This window comes from Mustela lutreola, chromosome 9 (genome assembly GCF_030435805.1).
Source record: "Mustela lutreola isolate mMusLut2 chromosome 9, mMusLut2.pri, whole genome shotgun sequence".
Lineage (NCBI taxonomy): Eukaryota > Metazoa > Chordata > Mammalia > Carnivora > Mustelidae > Mustela > Mustela lutreola.
Window position 1 is genome coordinate 125,504,287 of NC_081298.1, and position 22,191 is coordinate 125,526,477.

The following is a 22,191-nucleotide window of genomic DNA, read 5'->3' on the forward strand; positions in this document are numbered from 1 at the left end:
GAAACCCATCTCAGTCGCTTGGAAGTGAGAGGACACAGCCCTATTGAGAGAAGACAGCACAGGCCCTCTGAGAGGAGTGGTCGCCATTCCTCAGAGAGAAATCACTGTAGTCCGTCTGAAAGACATTGTAGCAGTCCCTTTGAGAGGAACACACACAGTCATTCTGAGCAGAGGCTACAGAACCATTTTGAAAGGGGCCAGTATAGTTCATTGGGGAAAACCTATTTCCGTTTCTTGGAGGTGAGGACACAGCGCTACTGAGTGAAGACAGCACAGGTCCTCTGAGAGGAGTGGTCGCAGTTCCTCAGATAGAACTCACTGTAGTTCCTCTGAAAGAAATGGACGCAGTACCTCTGAGAGAAACAGAGACAGTCATTCTGAGCAGAACCAACAGAACCAGTCTAAAAGGGACCAGTACAGTTGGTGTGAGAGGACACAGCCCTATTGAGAGAAGTCAGCACAGGCCCTCTGAGAGGATTGGTCGCAGTTCCTCAGAGAGAACTCACAGTAGTCCGTCTGAAAGAAATGGACGCCGTCCCTCTGAGAGGAACAGAGAGAGTCATTCTGAGCAGCGCCAACAGAACCAATTTGAAAGGGGCCAGTACAGTTCATGTTGGAAATCCTATCTCTGTGTGTTGGAGGTGAGAGGACACAGCCCTACTGAGGGAAGACAGCACAGGTACTCAGAGAGGAGTGGTCGCAATTCCTCAGATAGAACTCACTGTAGTCCGTCTGAAAGAAATGGACGCAGTCCCTCTGAGAGGAACAGACACAGGCATTCTGAGCAGAGCCAACAGAACCAATTTGAAAGGGGGCAGTACAGTTCATGTGGGAAGACTTATCTCCGTGCCTTGGAGGTGAGAGGACACAGCCCTACTGAGGGAAGACAGCACAGGCCCTCTGAGAGGAGTGGTCGCCATTCCTCAGAGAAATCACTGTAGTACATCTGATGGAAATGGATGCGGTCCGTCTGAGAGCTATAGACACAGTCATTCTGAGCAGAGCCAACAGAACCGATTTGAAAGGGGCCAGTACAGTTCATGTGGGAAATCTTATGTCCGGTGTTTGGAGGTGTGAGGACAAGCCCTACTCAGGGAAGACAGCACAGGTCCTCTGAGAGGAGTGGTCGCAGTTCCTCAGAGAGAACTCACTGTAGTCCCTCTAAAAGAAATGGACGCAGTCCCTCTGAAAGAAAAAGACACAGTCATTCTGAACAGAACCAACAGAAACAGTCTGAAAGGGACCAGTACAGTTGGTGTTAGAGGACACAACCCTATTGAGAGAAGACAGCAGAAGCCCTCTGAGAGGAGTGGTCGCAGTTCCTCAGAGAGAACTCAAGTAGTCACTCTGAAAGAATGGACGGAGTCCCTCTGAGAGGAACAGAGACAGTCATTCTGAGCAGAGCCAACAGAACCAATTTGAAAAGGGCCAGTACAGTTCATGTCGGAAAACCTATCTCCATGTCTTGAGGTGAGAGGAGAAAGCCCTACCGAGGGAAAGAGGCACAGGTCCTCAGAGAGGAGTGGTCACAAATCCTCCGATAGAACTCACTGCATTCCGCCTGAAAGAAATGGACACAGTCATTCTGAGCAGAGCCAACAGAAACAATTTGAAAGCGGCGAGTACAGTTCATGTAGGAAAACTTATCTCCGTTATTTGGAGCTGTGAGGACAAGCCCTACTTAAAGAAGACAGCACAGGTCCTCTGAGCGGAGAGGTCGCAGTTCCTCAGAGAGATCTCACTGTAGTCCCTCTGAAAGAAATGGACGCAGTCCCTCTATAGAAACAGTCATTCTGAGCAGAACCAACAGAACCAGTCTGTAAGGGGCCAGTACAGTTGGCGTGAGAGGACACAACCCTATTGAGAGAAAACAGCAGAGGCCCTCTGAGAGGAGTGGTCGCAGTTCCTCAGATAGAACTCACTGTAGTCCCTCTGAAAGATTGGACGCAGTCCCTCTGAGAGGAACAGAGACAGTCATTCTGAGGAGACCCAACAGAACCAATTTGAAAGGGGCCAGTACAGTTCATGTGGGAAAACCTATCTCCGAATGTTGGAGGTGACTGGACACAGCCCTACTGTGGGAAGACAGCACAGGTCCTCTGAGAGGAGTGGTAGGAGTTCCTCAGATAGAACTCACTGTAGTCCCTCTGAAAGAAATGGACGCAGTCCCTCTGAGAGGAACAGAGACAGTCATTCTGAGCAGAACCAACAGAACCAGTCTGAAAAGGGCCAGTACAGTTGGTGTGAGAGGACACAGCCCTACTGAGAGAAGACAGCACAGGTCCTTGAGAGGAGTGGTCGCAGGTTCACAGATAGAATTCACTGTAGTTCCTCTGAAAAAAATGGACGCAGTCCCACTGAGAGGAACAGAGATAGTTATTCTGAGCAGGACCAACAGAACCAGTATGAAAGGGGCCAGTACAGTTGGTGTTGGAAACCCATCTCAGTCGCTTGGAAGTGAGAGGACACAGCCCTATTGAGAGAAGACAGCACAGGCCCTCTGAGAGGAGTGGTCGCCATTCCTCAGAGAGAAATCACTGTAGTCCGTCTGAAAGACATTGTAGCAGTCCCTTTGAGAGGAACACACACAGTCATTCTGAGCAGAGGCTACAGAACCATTTTGAAAGGGGCCAGTATAGTTCATTGGGGAAAACCTATTTCCGTTTCTTGGAGGTGAGGACACAGCGCTACTGAGTGAAGACAGCACAGGTCCTCTGAGAGGAGTGGTCGCAGTTCCTCAGATAGAACTCACTGTAGTTCCTCTGAAAGAAATGGACGCAGTACCTCTGAGAGAAACAGAGACAGTCATTCTGAGCAGAACCAACAGAACCAGTCTAAAAGGGACCAGTACAGTTGGTGTGAGAGGACACAGCCCTATTGAGAGAAGTCAGCACAGGCCCTCTGAGAGGATTGGTCGCAGTTCCTCAGAGAGAACTCACAGTAGTCCGTCTGAAAGAAATGGACGCCGTCCCTCTGAGAGGAACAGAGAGAGTCATTCTGAGCAGAGCCAACAGAACCAATTTGAAAGGGGCCAGTACAGTTCATGTTGGAAATCCTATCTCTGTGTGTTGGAGGTGAGAGGACACAGCCCTACTGAGGGAAGACAGCACAGGTACTCAGAGAGGAGTGGTCGCAATTCCTCAGATAGAACTCACTGTAGTCCGTCTGAAAGAAATGGACGCAGTCCCTCTGAGAGGAACAGACACAGTCATTCTGAGCAGAGCCAACAGAACCAATTTGAAAGGGGGCAGTACAGTTCATGTGGGAAAACTTATCTCCGTTTCTTGGAGGTGAAAGGACACAGCCCGACTGAGGGAAGACAGCACAGGTCCTCTGAGAGGAGTGGTCGCAGTTCCTCAGATAGAACTCACTGCAGTCCAACTGAAAGAAATGGACGCAGTCCCTCGAGAGGAACAGAGACTGTCATTCTGAGCAGAACCAACAGAACCTGACTGAAAGTGTCAGTACAGTTCATTTGGTAAAACCTATCTCCGTGTCTTGAGGTGAGACGAGAAAGTCCTACTGAGGGAAAACAGCACAGGTCCTCTGAGAGGAGTGGTCACAGTTCCTCAGATAGAACTCACTGCAGTCCAACTGAAAGAAATGGACGCAGTCCCTCTGGAGGAACAGAGACAGTCATTCTGAGCAGAACCAACAGAACCAGTCTGAAAAGGGTCAGTACAGTTCATTTGGTAAAACCTATCTCCGTGTCTTGAGGTGAGAGGAAAAAGTCCTACTGAAGGAAAACAGCACAGGTCCTCAGAGAGTAGTGGTCGCAATTCCTCAGATAGAATTCACTGTACTCCGTCTGAAAGAAATGGACCAAGTCCCTCTGAGAGGAACAGACACAGTCATTCTGAGCAGAGCCAACAGACCAATTTGAAAGGGGGCAGTACAGTTCATGTGGGAAAACGTATCTCCATGACTTGGAGGTGAGAGGACACAGCCCTACTGAGGGAGAAAGCACAGGTCCTCTGAGAGGAGTGGTCGCAGTTCCTCAGATAGAACTCACTGTAGTCCCTCTGAAAAAAATGGACGCAGTCCCAATGAGAGGAACAGAGATAGTCATTCTGAGCAGAATCAACAGAACCAGTCTGAAAGGGGCCAGTACAGTTCTGGTTGGAAAACTCCTCTCAGTCGCTTGTATGTGAGAGGACACAGCCCTATTGAGAGAAGACAGCACAGACCCTCTGCGAGGAGTGGTCGAAGTTCCTCAGATAAAACTCACTGTAGTCCGTCTGAAAGAAATGGACGCAGTCCCTCTGAGAGGAACAGACACAGGCATTCTGAGCAGAGCCAACAGAACCAATTTGAAAGGGGGCAGTACAGTTCATGTGGGAAGACTTATCTCCGTGCCTTGGAGGTGAGAGGACACAGCCCTACTGAGGGAAGACAGCACAGGCCCTCTGAGAGGAGTGGTCGCCATTCCTCAGAGAAATCACTGTAGTACATCTGATGGAAATGGATGCGGTCCGTCTGAGAGCTATAGACACAGTCATTCTGAGCAGAGCCAACAGAACCGATTTGAAAGGGGCCAGTACAGTTCATGTGGGAAATCTTATGTCCGGTGTTTGGAGGTGTGAGGACAAGCCCTACTCAGGGAAGACAGCACAGGTCCTCTGAGAGGAGTGGTCGCAGTTCCTCAGAGAGAACTCACTGTAGTCCCTCTAAAAGAAATGGACGCAGTCCCTCTGAAAGAAAAAGACACAGTCATTCTGAACAGAACCAACAGAAACAGTCTGAAAGGGACCAGTACAGTTGGTGTTAGAGGACACAACCCTATTGAGAGAAGACAGCAGAAGCCCTCTGAGAGGAGTGGTCGCAGTTCCTCAGAGAGAACTCAAGTAGTCACTCTGAAAGAATGGACGGAGTCCCTCTGAGAGGAACAGAGACAGTCATTCTGAGCAGAGCCAACAGAACCAATTTGAAAAGGGCCAGTACAGTTCATGTCGGAAAACCTATCTCCATGTCTTGAGGTGAGAGGAGAAAGCCCTACCGAGGGAAAGAGGCACAGGTCCTCAGAGAGGAGTGGTCACAAATCCTCCGATAGAACTCACTGCATTCCGCCTGAAAGAAATGGACACAGTCATTCTGAGCAGAGCCAACAGAAACAATTTGAAAGCGGCGAGTACAGTTCATGTAGGAAAACTTATCTCCGTTATTTGGAGCTGTGAGGACAAGCCCTACTTAAAGAAGACAGCACAGGTCCTCTGAGCGGAGAGGTCGCAGTTCCTCAGAGAGATCTCACTGTAGTCCCTCTGAAAGAAATGGACGCAGTCCCTCTGATAGAAACAGTCATTCTGAGCAGAACCAACAGAACCAGTCTGTAAGGGGCCAGTACAGTTGGCGTGAGAGGACACAACCCTATTGAGAGAAAACAGCAGAGGCCCTCTGAGAGGAGTGGTCGCAGTTCCTCAGATAGAACTCACTGTAGTCCCTCTGAAAGATTGGACGCAGTCCCTCTGAGAGGAACAGAGACAGTCATTCTGAGGAGACCCAACAGAACCAATTTGAAAGGGGCCAGTACAGTTCATGTGGGAAAACCTATCTCCGAATGTTGGAGGTGACTGGACACAGCCCTACTGTGGGAAGACAGCACAGGTCCTCTGAGAGGAGTGGTAGGAGTTCCTCAGATAGAACTCACTGTAGTCCCTCTGAAAGAAATGGACGCAGTCCCTCTGAGAGGAACAGAGACAGTCATTCTGAGCAGAACCAACAGAACCAGTCTGAAAAGGGTCAGTACAGTTCATTTGGTAAAACCTATCTCCGTGTCTTGAGGTGAGAGGAAAAAGTCCTACTGAAGGAAAACAGCACAGGTCCTCAGAGAGTAGTGGTCGCAATTCCTCAGATAGAATTCACTGTACTCCGTCTGAAAGAAATGGACCAAGTCCCTCTGAGAGGAACAGACACAGTCATTCTGAGCAGAGCCAACAGACCAATTTGAAAGGGGGCAGTACAGTTCATGTGGGAAAACGTATCTCCATGACTTGGAGGTGAGAGGACACAGCCCTACTGAGGGAGAAAGCACAGGTCCTCTGAGAGGAGTGGTCGCAGTTCCTCAGATAGAACTCACTGTAGTCCCTCTGAAAAAAATGGACGCAGTCCCAATGAGAGGAACAGAGATAGTCATTCTGAGCAGAATCAACAGAACCAGTCTGAAAGGGGCCAGTACAGTTCTGGTTGGAAAACTCCTCTCAGTCGCTTGTATGTGAGAGGACACAGCCCTATTGAGAGAAGACAGCACAGACCCTCTGCGAGGAGTGGTCGAAGTTCCTCAGATAAAACTCACTGTAGTCCGTCTGAAAGAAATGGACGCAGTCCCTCTGAGAGGAACAGACACAGGCATTCTGAGCAGAGCCAACAGAACCAATTTGAAAGGGGGCAGTACAGTTCATGTGGGAAGACTTATCTCCGTGCCTTGGAGGTGAGAGGACACAGCCCTACTGAGGGAAGACAGCACAGGCCCTCTGAGAGGAGTGGTCGCCATTCCTCAGAGAAATCACTGTAGTACATCTGATGGAAATGGATGCGGTCCGTCTGAGAGCTATAGACACAGTCATTCTGAGCAGAGCCAACAGAACCGATTTGAAAGGGGCCAGTACAGTTCATGTGGGAAATCTTATGTCCGGTGTTTGGAGGTGTGAGGACAAGCCCTACTCAGGGAAGACAGCACAGGTCCTCTGAGAGGAGTGGTCGCAGTTCCTCAGAGAGAACTCACTGTAGTCCCTCTAAAAGAAATGGACGCAGTCCCTCTGAAAGAAAAAGACACAGTCATTCTGAACAGAACCAACAGAAACAGTCTGAAAGGGACCAGTACAGTTGGTGTTAGAGGACACAACCCTATTGAGAGAAGACAGCAGAAGCCCTCTGAGAGGAGTGGTCGCAGTTCCTCAGAGAGAACTCAAGTAGTCACTCTGAAAGAATGGACGGAGTCCCTCTGAGAGGAACAGAGACAGTCATTCTGAGCAGAGCCAACAGAACCAATTTGAAAAGGGCCAGTACAGTTCATGTCGGAAAACCTATCTCCATGTCTTGAGGTGAGAGGAGAAAGCCCTACCGAGGGAAAGAGGCACAGGTCCTCAGAGAGGAGTGGTCACAAATCCTCCGATAGAACTCACTGCATTCCGCCTGAAAGAAATGGACACAGTCATTCTGAGCAGAGCCAACAGAAACAATTTGAAAGCGGCGAGTACAGTTCATGTAGGAAAACTTATCTCCGTTATTTGGAGCTGTGAGGACAAGCCCTACTTAAAGAAGACAGCACAGGTCCTCTGAGCGGAGAGGTCGCAGTTCCTCAGAGAGATCTCACTGTAGTCCCTCTGAAAGAAATGGACGCAGTCCCTCTGATAGAAACAGTCATTCTGAGCAGAACCAACAGAACCAGTCTGTAAGGGGCCAGTACAGTTGGCGTGAGAGGACACAACCCTATTGAGAGAAAACAGCAGAGGCCCTCTGAGAGGAGTGGTCGCAGTTCCTCAGATAGAACTCACTGTAGTCCCTCTGAAAGATTGGACGCAGTCCCTCTGAGAGGAACAGAGACAGTCATTCTGAGGAGACCCAACAGAACCAATTTGAAAGGGGCCAGTACAGTTCATGTGGGAAAACCTATCTCCGAATGTTGGAGGTGACTGGACACAGCCCTACTGTGGGAAGACAGCACAGGTCCTCTGAGAGGAGTGGTAGGAGTTCCTCAGATAGAACTCACTGTAGTCCCTCTGAAAGAAATGGACGCAGTCCCTCTGAGAGGAACAGAGACAGTCATTCTGAGCAGAACCAACAGAACCAGTCTGAAAAGGGCCAGTACAGTTGGTGTGAGAGGACACAGCCCTACTGAGAGAAGACAGCACAGGTCCTTGAGAGGAGTGGTCGCAGGTTCACAGATAGAATTCACTGTAGTTCCTCTGAAAAAAATGGACGCAGTCCCACTGAGAGGAACAGAGATAGTTATTCTGAGCAGAACCAACAGAACCAGTATGAAAGGGGCCAGTACAGTTGGTGTTGGAAACCCATCTCAGTCGCTTGGAAGTGAGAGGACACAGCCCTATTGAGAGAAGACAGCACAGGCCCTCTGAGAGGAGTGGTCGCCATTCCTCAGAGAGAAATCACTGTAGTCCGTCTGAAAGACATTGTAGCAGTCCCTTTGAGAGGAACACACACAGTCATTCTGAGCAGAGGCTACAGAACCATTTTGAAAGGGGCCAGTATAGTTCATTGGGGAAAACCTATTTCCGTTTCTTGGAGGTGAGGACACAGCGCTACTGAGTGAAGACAGCACAGGTCCTCTGAGAGGAGTGGTCGCAGTTCCTCAGATAGAACTCACTGTAGTTCCTCTGAAAGAAATGGACGCAGTACCTCTGAGAGAAACAGAGACAGTCATTCTGAGCAGAACCAACAGAACCAGTCTAAAAGGGACCAGTACAGTTGGTGTGAGAGGACACAGCCCTATTGAGAGAAGTCAGCACAGGCCCTCTGAGAGGATTGGTCGCAGTTCCTCAGAGAGAACTCACAGTAGTCCGTCTGAAAGAAATGGACGCCGTCCCTCTGAGAGGAACAGAGAGAGTCATTCTGAGCAGCGCCAACAGAACCAATTTGAAAGGGGCCAGTACAGTTCATGTTGGAAATCCTATCTCTGTGTGTTGGAGGTGAGAGGACACAGCCCTACTGAGGGAAGACAGCACAGGTACTCAGAGAGGAGTGGTCGCAATTCCTCAGATAGAACTCACTGTAGTCCGTCTGAAAGAAATGGACGCAGTCCCTCTGAGAGGAACAGACACAGGCATTCTGAGCAGAGCCAACAGAACCAATTTGAAAGGGGGCAGTACAGTTCATGTGGGAAGACTTATCTCCGTGCCTTGGAGGTGAGAGGACACAGCCCTACTGAGGGAAGACAGCACAGGCCCTCTGAGAGGAGTGGTCGCCATTCCTCAGAGAAATCACTGTAGTACATCTGATGGAAATGGATGCGGTCCGTCTGAGAGCTATAGACACAGTCATTCTGAGCAGAGCCAACAGAACCGATTTGAAAGGGGCCAGTACAGTTCATGTGGGAAATCTTATGTCCGGTGTTTGGAGGTGTGAGGACAAGCCCTACTCAGGGAAGACAGCACAGGTCCTCTGAGAGGAGTGGTCGCAGTTCCTCAGAGAGAACTCACTGTAGTCCCTCTAAAAGAAATGGACGCAGTCCCTCTGAAAGAAAAAGACACAGTCATTCTGAACAGAACCAACAGAAACAGTCTGAAAGGGACCAGTACAGTTGGTGTTAGAGGACACAACCCTATTGAGAGAAGACAGCAGAAGCCCTCTGAGAGGAGTGGTCGCAGTTCCTCAGAGAGAACTCAAGTAGTCACTCTGAAAGAATGGACGGAGTCCCTCTGAGAGGAACAGAGACAGTCATTCTGAGCAGAGCCAACAGAACCAATTTGAAAAGGGCCAGTACAGTTCATGTCGGAAAACCTATCTCCATGTCTTGAGGTGAGAGGAGAAAGCCCTACCGAGGGAAAGAGGCACAGGTCCTCAGAGAGGAGTGGTCACAAATCCTCCGATAGAACTCACTGCATTCCGCCTGAAAGAAATGGACACAGTCATTCTGAGCAGAGCCAACAGAAACAATTTGAAAGCGGCGAGTACAGTTCATGTAGGAAAACTTATCTCCGTTATTTGGAGCTGTGAGGACAAGCCCTACTTAAAGAAGACAGCACAGGTCCTCTGAGCGGAGAGGTCGCAGTTCCTCAGAGAGATCTCACTGTAGTCCCTCTGAAAGAAATGGACGCAGTCCCTCTATAGAAACAGTCATTCTGAGCAGAACCAACAGAACCAGTCTGTAAGGGGCCAGTACAGTTGGCGTGAGAGGACACAACCCTATTGAGAGAAAACAGCAGAGGCCCTCTGAGAGGAGTGGTCGCAGTTCCTCAGATAGAACTCACTGTAGTCCCTCTGAAAGATTGGACGCAGTCCCTCTGAGAGGAACAGAGACAGTCATTCTGAGGAGACCCAACAGAACCAATTTGAAAGGGGCCAGTACAGTTCATGTGGGAAAACCTATCTCTGAATGTTGGAGGTGACTGGACACAGCCCTACTGTGGGAAGACAGCACAGGTCCTCTGAGAGGAGTGGTAGGAGTTCCTCAGATAGAACTCACTGTAGTCCCTCTGAAAGAAATGGACGCAGTCCCTCTGAGAGGAACAGAGACAGTCATTCTGAGCAGAACCAACAGAACCAGTCTGAAAAGGGCCAGTACAGTTGGTGTGAGAGGACACAGCCCTACTGAGAGAAGACAGCACAGGTCCTTGAGAGGAGTGGTCGCAGGTTCACAGATAGAATTCACTGTAGTTCCTCTGAAAAAAATGGACGCAGTCCCACTGAGAGGAACAGAGATAGTTATTCTGAGCAGGACCAACAGAACCAGTATGAAAGGGGCCAGTACAGTTGGTGTTGGAAACCCATCTCAGTCGCTTGGAAGTGAGAGGACACAGCCCTATTGAGAGAAGACAGCACAGGCCCTCTGAGAGGAGTGGTCGCCATTCCTCAGAGAGAAATCACTGTAGTCCGTCTGAAAGACATTGTAGCAGTCCCTTTGAGAGGAACACACACAGTCATTCTGAGCAGAGGCTACAGAACCATTTTGAAAGGGGCCAGTATAGTTCATTGGGGAAAACCTATTTCCGTTTCTTGGAGGTGAGGACACAGCGCTACTGAGTGAAGACAGCACAGGTCCTCTGAGAGGAGTGGTCGCAGTTCCTCAGATAGAACTCACTGTAGTTCCTCTGAAAGAAATGGACGCAGTACCTCTGAGAGAAACAGAGACAGTCATTCTGAGCAGAACCAACAGAACCAGTCTAAAAGGGACCAGTACAGTTGGTGTGAGAGGACACAGCCCTATTGAGAGAAGTCAGCACAGGCCCTCTGAGAGGATTGGTCGCAGTTCCTCAGAGAGAACTCACAGTAGTCCGTCTGAAAGAAATGGACGCCGTCCCTCTGAGAGGAACAGAGAGAGTCATTCTGAGCAGAGCCAACAGAACCAATTTGAAAGGGGCCAGTACAGTTCATGTTGGAAATCCTATCTCTGTGTGTTGGAGGTGAGAGGACACAGCCCTACTGAGGGAAGACAGCACAGGTACTCAGAGAGGAGTGGTCGCAATTCCTCAGATAGAACTCACTGTAGTCCGTCTGAAAGAAATGGACGCAGTCCCTCTGAGAGGAACAGACACAGGCATTCTGAGCAGAGCCAACAGAACCAATTTGAAAGGGGGCAGTACAGTTCATGTGGGAAGACTTATCTCCGTGCCTTGGAGGTGAGAGGACACAGCCCTACTGAGGGAAGACAGCACAGGCCCTCTGAGAGGAGAGGTCGCCATTCCTCAGAGAAATCACTGTAGTACCTCTGATGGAAATGGATGAGGTCCGTCTGAGAGCTATAGACACAGTCATTCTGAGCAGAGCCAACAGAACCGATTTGAAAGGGGCCAGTACAGTTCATGTGGGAAATCTTATGTCCGGTGTTTGGAGGTGTGAGGACAAGCCCTACTCAGGGAAGACAGCACAGGTCCTCTGAGAGGAGTGGTCGCAGTTCCTCAGAGAGAACTCACTGTAGTCCCTCTAAAAGAAATGGACGCAGTCCCTCTGAAAGAAACAGAGACAGTCATTCTGAACAGAACCAACAGAAACAGTCTGAAAGGGACAAGTACAGTTGGTGTGAGAGGACACAACCCTATTGAGAGAAGACAGCAGAAGCCCTCTGAGAGGAGTGGTCGCAGTTCCTCAGAGAGAACTCAAGTAGTCCCTCTGAAAGAATGGACATAGTCCCTCTGAGAGGAACAGAGACAGTCATTTTGAGCAGAGCCAACAGAACCAATTTGAAAGGGGCCAGTACAGTTCATGACGGAAAACCTATCTCCATGTCTTGAGGTGAGAGGAGAAAGCCCTACCGAGGGCAAAAGGCACAGGTCCTCAGAGAGGAGTGGTCACAAATCCTCCGATAGAACTCACTGCATTCCGCCTGAAAGAAATGGACACAGTCATTCTGAGCAGAGCCAACAGAAACAATTTGAAAGCGGCGAGTACAGTTCATGTAGGAAAACTTATCTCCGTTATTTGGAGCTGTGAGGACAAGCCCTACTTAAAGAAGACAGCACAGGTCCTCTGAGCGGAGAGGTCGCAGTTCCTCAGAGAGATCTCACTGTAGTCCCTCTGAAAGAAATGGACGCAGTCCCTCTGATAGAAACAGTCATTCTGAGCAGAACCAACAGAACCAGTCTGTAAGGGGCCAGTACAGTTGGCGTGAGAGGACACAACCCTATTGAGAGAAAACAGCAGAGGCCCTCTGAGAGGAGTGGTCGCAGTTCCTCAGATAGAACTCACTGTAGTCCCTCTGAAAGATTGGACCCAGTCCCTCTGAGAGGAACAGAGACAGTCATTCTGAGGAGAGCCAACAGAACCAATTTGAAAGGGGCCAGTACAGTTCATGTGGGAAAACCTATCTCCGAATGTTGGAGGTGACTGGACACAGCCCTACTGTGGGAAGACAGCACAGGTCCTCTGAGAGGAGTGGTAGGAGGTCCTCAGATAGAACTCACTGTAGTCCCTCTGAAAGAAATGGACGCAGTCACTCTGAGAGGAACAGAGACAGTCATTCTGAGCAGAACCAACAGAACCAGTCTGAAAAGGGCCAGTACAGTTGGTGTGAGAGGACACAGCCCTACTGAGGGAAGACAGAACAGGCGCTCTGAGAGGAGCGGTCGCCATTCCTCAGAGAGAAATCACTGTAGTACCTCTGAAAGAAATGGATACGGTCCGTCGAGAGCAATAGACACAGTCATTCTTAGCAGAGCCAACAGAACCAATTTGAAAGGGTCAGTACATTTCATGTGGGAAAACCTATCTACGAATGTTGGAGGTGACTGGACACAGCCCTACTGTGGGAAGACAGCACAGGTCCTCTGAGAGGAGTGGTAGGAGTTCCTCAGATAGAACTCACTGTAGTCCCTCTGAAAGAAATGGACGCAGTCCCTCTGAGAGGAACAGAGACAGTCATTCTGAGCAGAACCAACAGAACCAGTCTGAAAAGGGCCAGTACAGTTGGTGTGAGAGGACACAGCCCTACTGAGAGAAGACAGCACAGGTCCTTGAGAGGAGTGGTCGCAGGTTCACAGATAGAATTCACTGTAGTTCCTCTGAAAAAAATGGACGCAGTCCCACTGAGAGGAACAGAGATAGTTATTCTGAGCAGAACCAACAGAACCAGTATGAAAGGGGCCAGTACAGTTGGTGTTGGAAACCCATCTCAGTCGCTTGGAAGTGAGAGGACACAGCCCTATTGAGAGAAGACAGCACAGGCCCTCTGAGAGGAGTGGTCGCCATTCCTCAGAGAGAAATCACTGTAGTCCGTCTGAAAGACATTGTAGCAGTCCCTTTGAGAGGAACACACACAGTCATTCTGAGCAGAGGCTACAGAACCATTTTGAAAGGGGCCAGTATAGTTCATTGGGGAAAACCTATTTCCGTTTCTTGGAGGTGAGGACACAGCGCTACTGAGTGAAGACAGCACAGGTCCTCTGAGAGGAGTGGTCGCAGTTCCTCAGATAGAACTCACTGTAGTTCCTCTGAAAGAAATGGACGCAGTACCTCTGAGAGAAACAGAGACAGTCATTCTGAGCAGAACCAACAGAACCAGTCTAAAAGGGACCAGTACAGTTGGTGTGAGAGGACACAGCCCTATTGAGAGAAGTCAGCACAGGCCCTCTGAGAGGATTGGTCGCAGTTCCTCAGAGAGAACTCACAGTAGTCCGTCTGAAAGAAATGGACGCCGTCCCTCTGAGAGGAACAGAGAGAGTCATTCTGAGCAGAGCCAACAGAACCAATTTGAAAGGGGCCAGTACAGTTCATGTTGGAAATCCTATCTCTGTGTGTTGGAGGTGAGAGGACACAGCCCTACTGAGGGAAGACAGCACAGGTACTCAGAGAGGAGTGGTCGCAATTCCTCAGATAGAACTCACTGTAGTCCGTCTGAAAGAAATGGACGCAGTCCCTCTGAGAGGAACAGACACAGGCATTCTGAGCAGAGCCAACAGAACCAATTTGAAAGGGGGCAGTACAGTTCATGTGGGAAGACTTATCTCCGTGCCTTGGAGGTGAGAGGACACAGCCCTACTGAGGGAAGACAGCACAGGCCCTCTGAGAGGAGTGGTCGCCATTCCTCAGAGAAATCACTGTAGTACATCTGATGGAAATGGATGCGGTCCGTCTGAGAGCTATAGACACAGTCATTCTGAGCAGAGCCAACAGAACCGATTTGAAAGGGGCCAGTACAGTTCATGTGGGAAATCTTATGTCCGGTGTTTGGAGGTGTGAGGACAAGCCCTACTCAGGGAAGACAGCACAGGTCCTCTGAGAGGAGTGGTCGCAGTTCCTCAGAGAGAACTCACTGTAGTCCCTCTAAAAGAAATGGACGCAGTCCCTCTGAGAGGAACAGAGACAGTCATTCTGAGCAGAGCCAACAGAACCAATTTGAAAGGGGCCAGTACAGTTCATGTGGGAAAGCCTATCTCCGTGTGTTGGAGGTGAGAGGACACAGCCCTACTGAGGGGAGACAGCACAGGTCCTCAGAGAGGAGTTGGCGCTATTCCTCAGATAGAACTCACTGTAGTCCATCTGAAAGAAAGGACGCAGTCCCTCTGAGAGGTACAGAAACAGTCATTCTGAGAAGAGCCAACAGAACCAATTTGAAAGGGGACAGTACAGTTCAAGTGGGAAAACTTATCTCCGTGTCTTTGAGGTGGGAGGACACAGCCCTACCTAGGGAACACAGAACAGGTCCTCTGAGAGGAGTGGTCGCAGTTCCTCAGATAGAACTCACTGCAGTCCAACTGAAAGAAATGGTCGCGGTCCCTCTGAGAGGAACAGACACAGTCATTCTGAGCAGAGCCAACAGAACCAATTTGAAACGGGCCAGTACAGTTCATATGGGAAAACTTATCTCCGTGTCTTTGAGGTGGGAGGACACAGCCCTACTGAGGGAAGAGGTCGCCATTCCTCAGAGAGAAATCACTGTAGTACCTCTGAAAGAAATGGATACAGTCCCTCTGAGAGCAATAGACACAGTCATTCTTAGCAGAGCCAACAGAACCAATTTGAAAGGGGCCAGTACAGTTCATGTAGGAAAACCTATCTCCGTTTATGGAGGTGATAGGACACAGCCCTATTGAGAGAAGACAGCACAGGTCCTCTGAGAGGAGTGGTCGCAGTTTCACAGATAGAACTCACTGTACTCCCTCTGAAAAAAATGGAGGCAGTCCCACTGAGAGGAACAGAGATAGTTATTCTGAGCAGAACCAACAGAACCAGACTGAAAAGGGCCAGTACATTTGGTTTTGGAAACCCATCTCAGTCGCTTGGAAGTGAGAGGACACAGCCCTATTGATAGAAGACAGCACAGGCCCTCTGAGAGGAATGGTCGCAGTTCCTCAGATAGATCTCACTGTAGTCCGTCTGAAAGAAATGGTAGCAGTCCCTTTGAGAGGAACACACACAGTCATTCTGAGCAGAGCCTACAGAACCAATTTGAAATGGGCCAGTACAGTTCACTGGGGAAAACCTATCTCCGTTTCTTGGAGGTGAGAGGACACAGCCCTACTGAGGGAAGACAGCACAGGTCCTCTGAGAGGAGTGGTCGCAGTTCCTCAGATAGAAATCACTGTAGTCCCTCTGAAAGAAATGGACGCAGTCCCTCTGAAAGAAACAGAGACAGTCATTCTGAGCAGAACCAACAGAACCAGTCTGAAAGCGACTGGTACAGTTGGTGTGAGAGGACACAACCCTATTGAGAGAAGACAGCAGAGGCAGAATAAACAGAACCAGTCTGAAAGGGACTGGTACAGTTGGTGTGAGAGGACTGAACCCTATTGAGAGAAGACAGCAGAGGCCCTCTGAGAGGAGTGGTCGCAGTTCCTCAGAGAGAACTCACTGTAGTCCCTCTGAAAGATTGGACGCAGTCCCTCTGAGCGGAACAGAGACAGTCATTCTGAGCAGAGCCAACAGAACCAATTTGAAACGGGCCAGTACAGTTCATGTGGGAAAGCCTATCTCCGGGTGTTGGAGGTGAAAGGACACAGCCCTACTGAGGGAAGAAAGCACAGGTCCTCAGAGAGGAGTTGGCGCAGTCCTCAGATAGAACTCACTGTAGTCCGTCTGAAAGAAATGGACGCAGTCCCTCTGAGAGGTACAAACACAGTCATTCTGAGAAGAGCCAACTGAACCAATTTGAAAGAGGCCAGAACAATTCGTGTGGGAAAATTATCTCCGTGTCTTGGAGGTGAGAGGACACCGCCCTACTGAGGGAAGACAGCACAGGTCCTCTGAGAGGAGTGGTCGCAGTTTAACAGATAGAACTCACTGTAGTCCCTCTGAAAGACATGGACGCGGTCCCTCTGATAGAAACAGAGACAGTCATTCTGAGGAGAACCAACAGAACCAGTCTGAAAGGGACCAGTACAATTGGTGTGAGAGGACACAACCCTATTGAGAGAAGACAGCAGAGGCCCTGAGAGGAGTGGTCGCAGTTCCTCAGAGAAAACTCACTATAGTCCCTCTGAAAGATTGGACGCAGTCCCTCTGAGAGGACTAGAGACAGTCATTCTGAGCAGAGCCAACAGAACCAATTTGAAAGGGGCCACTACAGTTCATGTGGGAAAACCTATCTCCGTGTGTTGGAGGTGAGAGGACACAGCCCTATTGAGGGAAGACAGCACAGGTACTCAGAGAGGAGTGGTCGCATATCCTCAGATAGAACTCACTGTAGTCCGTCTGAAAGAAATGGATGCAGTCCCTCTGAGAGGAACAGACACAGTCATTCTGAGCAGAGCCAACAGAACCAATTTGAAAGGGGGCAGTACAGTTCATGTGGGAAAACTTATCTCCGTTTCTTGGAGGTGAAAGGACACAGCCCGACTGAGGGAAGACAGCACAGGTCCTCTGAGAGGAGTGGTCGCAGTTCCTCAGATAGAACTCACTGCAGTCCAACTGAAAGAAATGGACGCAGTCCCTCGAGAGGAACAGAGACTGTCATTCTGAGCAGAACCAACAGAACCTGACTGAAAGTGTCAGTACAGTTCATTTGGTAAAACCTATCTCCGTGTCTTGAGGTGAGACGAGAAAGTCCTACTGAGGGAAAACAGCACAGGTCCTCTGAGAGGAGTGGTCACAGTTCCTCAGATAGAACTCACTGCAGTCCAACTGAAAGAAATGGACGCAGTCCCTCTGGAGGAACAGAGACAGTCATTCTGAGCAGAACCAACAGAACCAGTCTGAAAAGGGTCAGTACAGTTCATTTGGTAAAACCTATCTCCGTGTCTTGAGGTGAGAGGAAAAAGTCCTACTGAAGGAAAACAGCACAGGTCCTCAGAGAGTAGTGGTCGCAATTCCTCAGATAGAATTCACTGTACTCCGTCTGAAAGAAATGGACCAAGTCCCTCTGAGAGGAACAGACACAGTCATTCTGAGCAGAGCCAACAGACCAATTTGAAAGGGGGCAGTACAGTTCATGTGGGAAAACGTATCTCCATGACTTGGAGGTGAGAGGACACAGCCCTACTGAGGGAGAAAGCACAGGTCCTCTGAGAGGAGTGGTCGCAGTTCCTCAGATAGAACTCACTGTAGTCCCTCTGAAAAAAATGGACGCAGTCCCAATGAGAGGAACAGAGATAGTCATTCTGAGCAGAATCAACAGAACCAGTCTGAAAGGGGCCAGTACAGTTCTGGTTGGAAAACTCCTCTCAGTCGCTTGTATGTGAGAGGACACAGCCCTATTGAGAGAAGACAGCACAGACCCTCTGCGAGGAGTGGTCGAAGTTCCTCAGATAAAACTCACTGTAGTCCGTCTGAAAGAAATGGACGCAGTCCCTCTGAGAGGAACAGACACAGGCATTCTGAGCAGAGCCAACAGAACCAATTTGAAAGGGGGCAGTACAGTTCATGTGGGAAGACTTATCTCCGTGCCTTGGAGGTGAGAGGACACAGCCCTACTGAGGGAAGACAGCACAGGCCCTCTGAGAGGAGTGGTCGCCATTCCTCAGAGAAATCACTGTAGTACATCTGATGGAAATGGATGCGGTCCGTCTGAGAGCTATAGACACAGTCATTCTGAGCAGAGCCAACAGAACCGATTTGAAAGGGGCCAGTACAGTTCATGTGGGAAATCTTATGTCCGGTGTTTGGAGGTGTGAGGACAAGCCCTACTCAGGGAAGACAGCACAGGTCCTCTGAGAGGAGTGGTCGCAGTTCCTCAGAGAGAACTCACTGTAGTCCCTCTAAAAGAAATGGACGCAGTCCCTCTGAAAGAAAAAGACACAGTCATTCTGAACAGAACCAACAGAAACAGTCTGAAAGGGACCAGTACAGTTGGTGTTAGAGGACACAACCCTATTGAGAGAAGACAGCAGAAGCCCTCTGAGAGGAGTGGTCGCAGTTCCTCAGAGAGAACTCAAGTAGTCACTCTGAAAGAATGGACGGAGTCCCTCTGAGAGGAACAGAGACAGTCATTCTGAGCAGAGCCAACAGAACCAATTTGAAAAGGGCCAGTACAGTTCATGTCGGAAAACCTATCTCCATGTCTTGAGGTGAGAGGAGAAAGCCCTACCGAGGGAAAGAGGCACAGGTCCTCAGAGAGGAGTGGTCACAAATCCTCCGATAGAACTCACTGCATTCCGCCTGAAAGAAATGGACACAGTCATTCTGAGCAGAGCCAACAGAAACAATTTGAAAGCGGCGAGTACAGTTCATGTAGGAAAACTTATCTCCGTTATTTGGAGCTGTGAGGACAAGCCCTACTTAAAGAAGACAGCACAGGTCCTCTGAGCGGAGAGGTCGCAGTTCCTCAGAGAGATCTCACTGTAGTCCCTCTGAAAGAAATGGACGCAGTCCCTCTGATAGAAACAGTCATTCTGAGCAGAACCAACAGAACCAGTCTGTAAGGGGCCAGTACAGTTGGCGTGAGAGGACACAACCCTATTGAGAGAAAACAGCAGAGGCCCTCTGAGAGGAGTGGTCGCAGTTCCTCAGATAGAACTCACTGTAGTCCCTCTGAAAGATTGGACGCAGTCCCTCTGAGAGGAACAGAGACAGTCATTCTGAGGAGACCCAACAGAACCAATTTGAAAGGGGCCAGTACAGTTCATGTGGGAAAACCTATCTCCGAATGTTGGAGGTGACTGGACACAGCCCTACTGTGGGAAGACAGCACAGGTCCTCTGAGAGGAGTGGTAGGAGTTCCTCAGATAGAACTCACTGTAGTCCCTCTGAAAGAAATGGACGCAGTCCCTCTGAGAGGAACAGAGACAGTCATTCTGAGCAGAACCAACAGAACCAGTCTGAAAAGGGCCAGTACAGTTGGTGTGAGAGGACACAGCCCTACTGAGAGAAGACAGCACAGGTCCTTGAGAGGAGTGGTCGCAGGTTCACAGATAGAATTCACTGTAGTTCCTCTGAAAAAAATGGACGCAGTCCCACTGAGAGGAACAGAGATAGTTATTCTGAGCAGAACCAACAGAACCAGTATGAAAGGGGCCAGTACAGTTGGTGTTGGAAACCCATCTCAGTCGCTTGGAAGTGAGAGGACACAGCCCTATTGAGAGAAGACAGCACAGGCCCTCTGAGAGGAGTGGTCGCCATTCCTCAGAGAGAAATCACTGTAGTCCGTCTGAAAGACATTGTAGCAGTCCCTTTGAGAGGAACACACACAGTCATTCTGAGCAGAGGCTACAGAACCATTTTGAAAGGGGCCAGTATAGTTCATTGGGGAAAACCTATTTCCGTTTCTTGGAGGTGAGGACACAGCGCTACTGAGTGAAAACAGCACAGGTCCTCTGAGAGAAGTGGTCGCAGTTCCTCAGATAGAACTCACTGTAGTTCCTCTGAAAGAAATGGACGCAGTACCTCTGAGAGAAACAGAGACAGTCATTCTGAGCAGAACCAACAGAACCAGTCTAAAAGGGACCAGTACAGTTGGTGTGAGAGGACACAGCCCTATTGAGAGAAGTCAGCACAGGCCCTCTGAGAGGATTGGTCGCAGTTCCTCAGAGAGAACTCACAGTAGTCCGTCTGAAAGAAATGGACGCCGTCCCTCTGAGAGGAACAGAGAGAGTCATTCTGAGCAGCGCCAACAGAACCAATTTGAAAGGGGCCAGTACAGTTCATGTTGGAAATCCTATCTCTGTGTGTTGGAGGTGAGAGGACACAGCCCTACTGAGGGAAGACAGCACAGGTACTCAGAGAGGAGTGGTCGCAATTCCTCAGATAGAACTCACTGTAGTCCGTCTGAAAGAAATGGACGCAGTCCCTCTGAGAGGAACAGACACAGGCATTCTGAGCAGAGCCAACAGAACCAATTTGAAAGGGGGCAGTACAGTTCATGTGGGAAGACTTATCTCCGTGCCTTGGAGGTGAGAGGACACAGCCCTACTGAGGGAAGACAGCACAGGCCCTCTGAGAGGAGTGGTCGCCATTCCTCAGAGAAATCACTGTAGTACATCTGATGGAAATGGATGCGGTCCGTCTGAGAGCTATAGACACAGTCATTCTGAGCAGAGCCAACAGAACCGATTTGAAAGGGGCCAGTACAGTTCATGTGGGAAATCTTATGTCCGGTGTTTGGAGGTGTGAGGACAAGCCCTACTCAGGGAAGACAGCACAGGTCCTCTGAGAGGAGTGGTCGCAGTTCCTCAGAGAGAACTCACTGTAGTCCCTCTAAAAGAAATGGACGCAGTCCCTCTGAAAGAAAAAGACACAGTCATTCTGAACAGAACCAACAGAAACAGTCTGAAAGGGACCAGTACAGTTGGTGTTAGAGGACACAACCCTATTGAGAGAAGACAGCAGAAGCCCTCTGAGAGGAGTGGTCGCAGTTCCTCAGAGAGAACTCAAGTAGTCACTCTGAAAGAATGGACGGAGTCCCTCTGAGAGGAACAGAGACAGTCATTCTGAGCAGAGCCAACAGAACCAATTTGAAAAGGGCCAGTACAGTTCATGTCGGAAAACCTATCTCCATGTCTTGAGGTGAGAGGAGAAAGCCCTACCGAGGGAAAGAGGCACAGGTCCTCAGAGAGGAGTGGTCACAAATCCTCCGATAGAACTCACTGCATTCCGCCTGAAAGAAATGGACACAGTCATTCTGAGCAGAGCCAACAGAAACAATTTGAAAGCGGCGAGTACAGTTCATGTAGGAAAACTTATCTCCGTTATTTGGAGCTGTGAGGACAAGCCCTACTTAAAGAAGACAGCACAGGTCCTCTGAGCGGAGAGGTCGCAGTTCCTCAGAGAGATCTCACTGTAGTCCCTCTGAAAGAAATGGACGCAGTCCCTCTATAGAAACAGTCATTCTGAGCAGAACCAACAGAACCAGTCTGTAAGGGGCCAGTACAGTTGGCGTGAGAGGACACAACCCTATTGAGAGAAAACAGCAGAGGCCCTCTGAGAGGAGTGGTCGCAGTTCCTCAGATAGAACTCACTGTAGTCCCTCTGAAAGATTGGACGCAGTCCCTCTGAGAGGAACAGAGACAGTCATTCTGAGGAGACCCAACAGAACCAATTTGAAAGGGGCCAGTACAGTTCATGTGGGAAAACCTATCTCCGAATGTTGGAGGTGACTGGACACAGCCCTACTGTGGGAAGACAGCACAGGTCCTCTGAGAGGAGTGGTAGGAGTTCCTCAGATAGAACTCACTGTAGTCCCTCTGAAAGAAATGGACGCAGTCCCTCTGAGAGGAACAGAGACAGTCATTCTGAGCAGAACCAACAGAACCAGTCTGAAAAGGGCCAGTACAGTTGGTGTGAGAGGACACAGCCCTACTGAGAGAAGACAGCACAGGTCCTTGAGAGGAGTGGTCGCAGGTTCACAGATAGAATTCACTGTAGTTCCTCTGAAAAAAATGGACGCAGTCCCACTGAGAGGAACAGAGATAGTTATTCTGAGCAGGACCAACAGAACCAGTATGAAAGGGGCCAGTACAGTTGGTGTTGGAAACCCATCTCAGTCGCTTGGAAGTGAGAGGACACAGCCCTATTGAGAGAAGACAGCACAGGCCCTCTGAGAGGAGTGGTCGCCATTCCTCAGAGAGAAATCACTGTAGTCCGTCTGAAAGACATTGTAGCAGTCCCTTTGAGAGGAACACACACAGTCATTCTGAGCAGAGGCTACAGAACCAT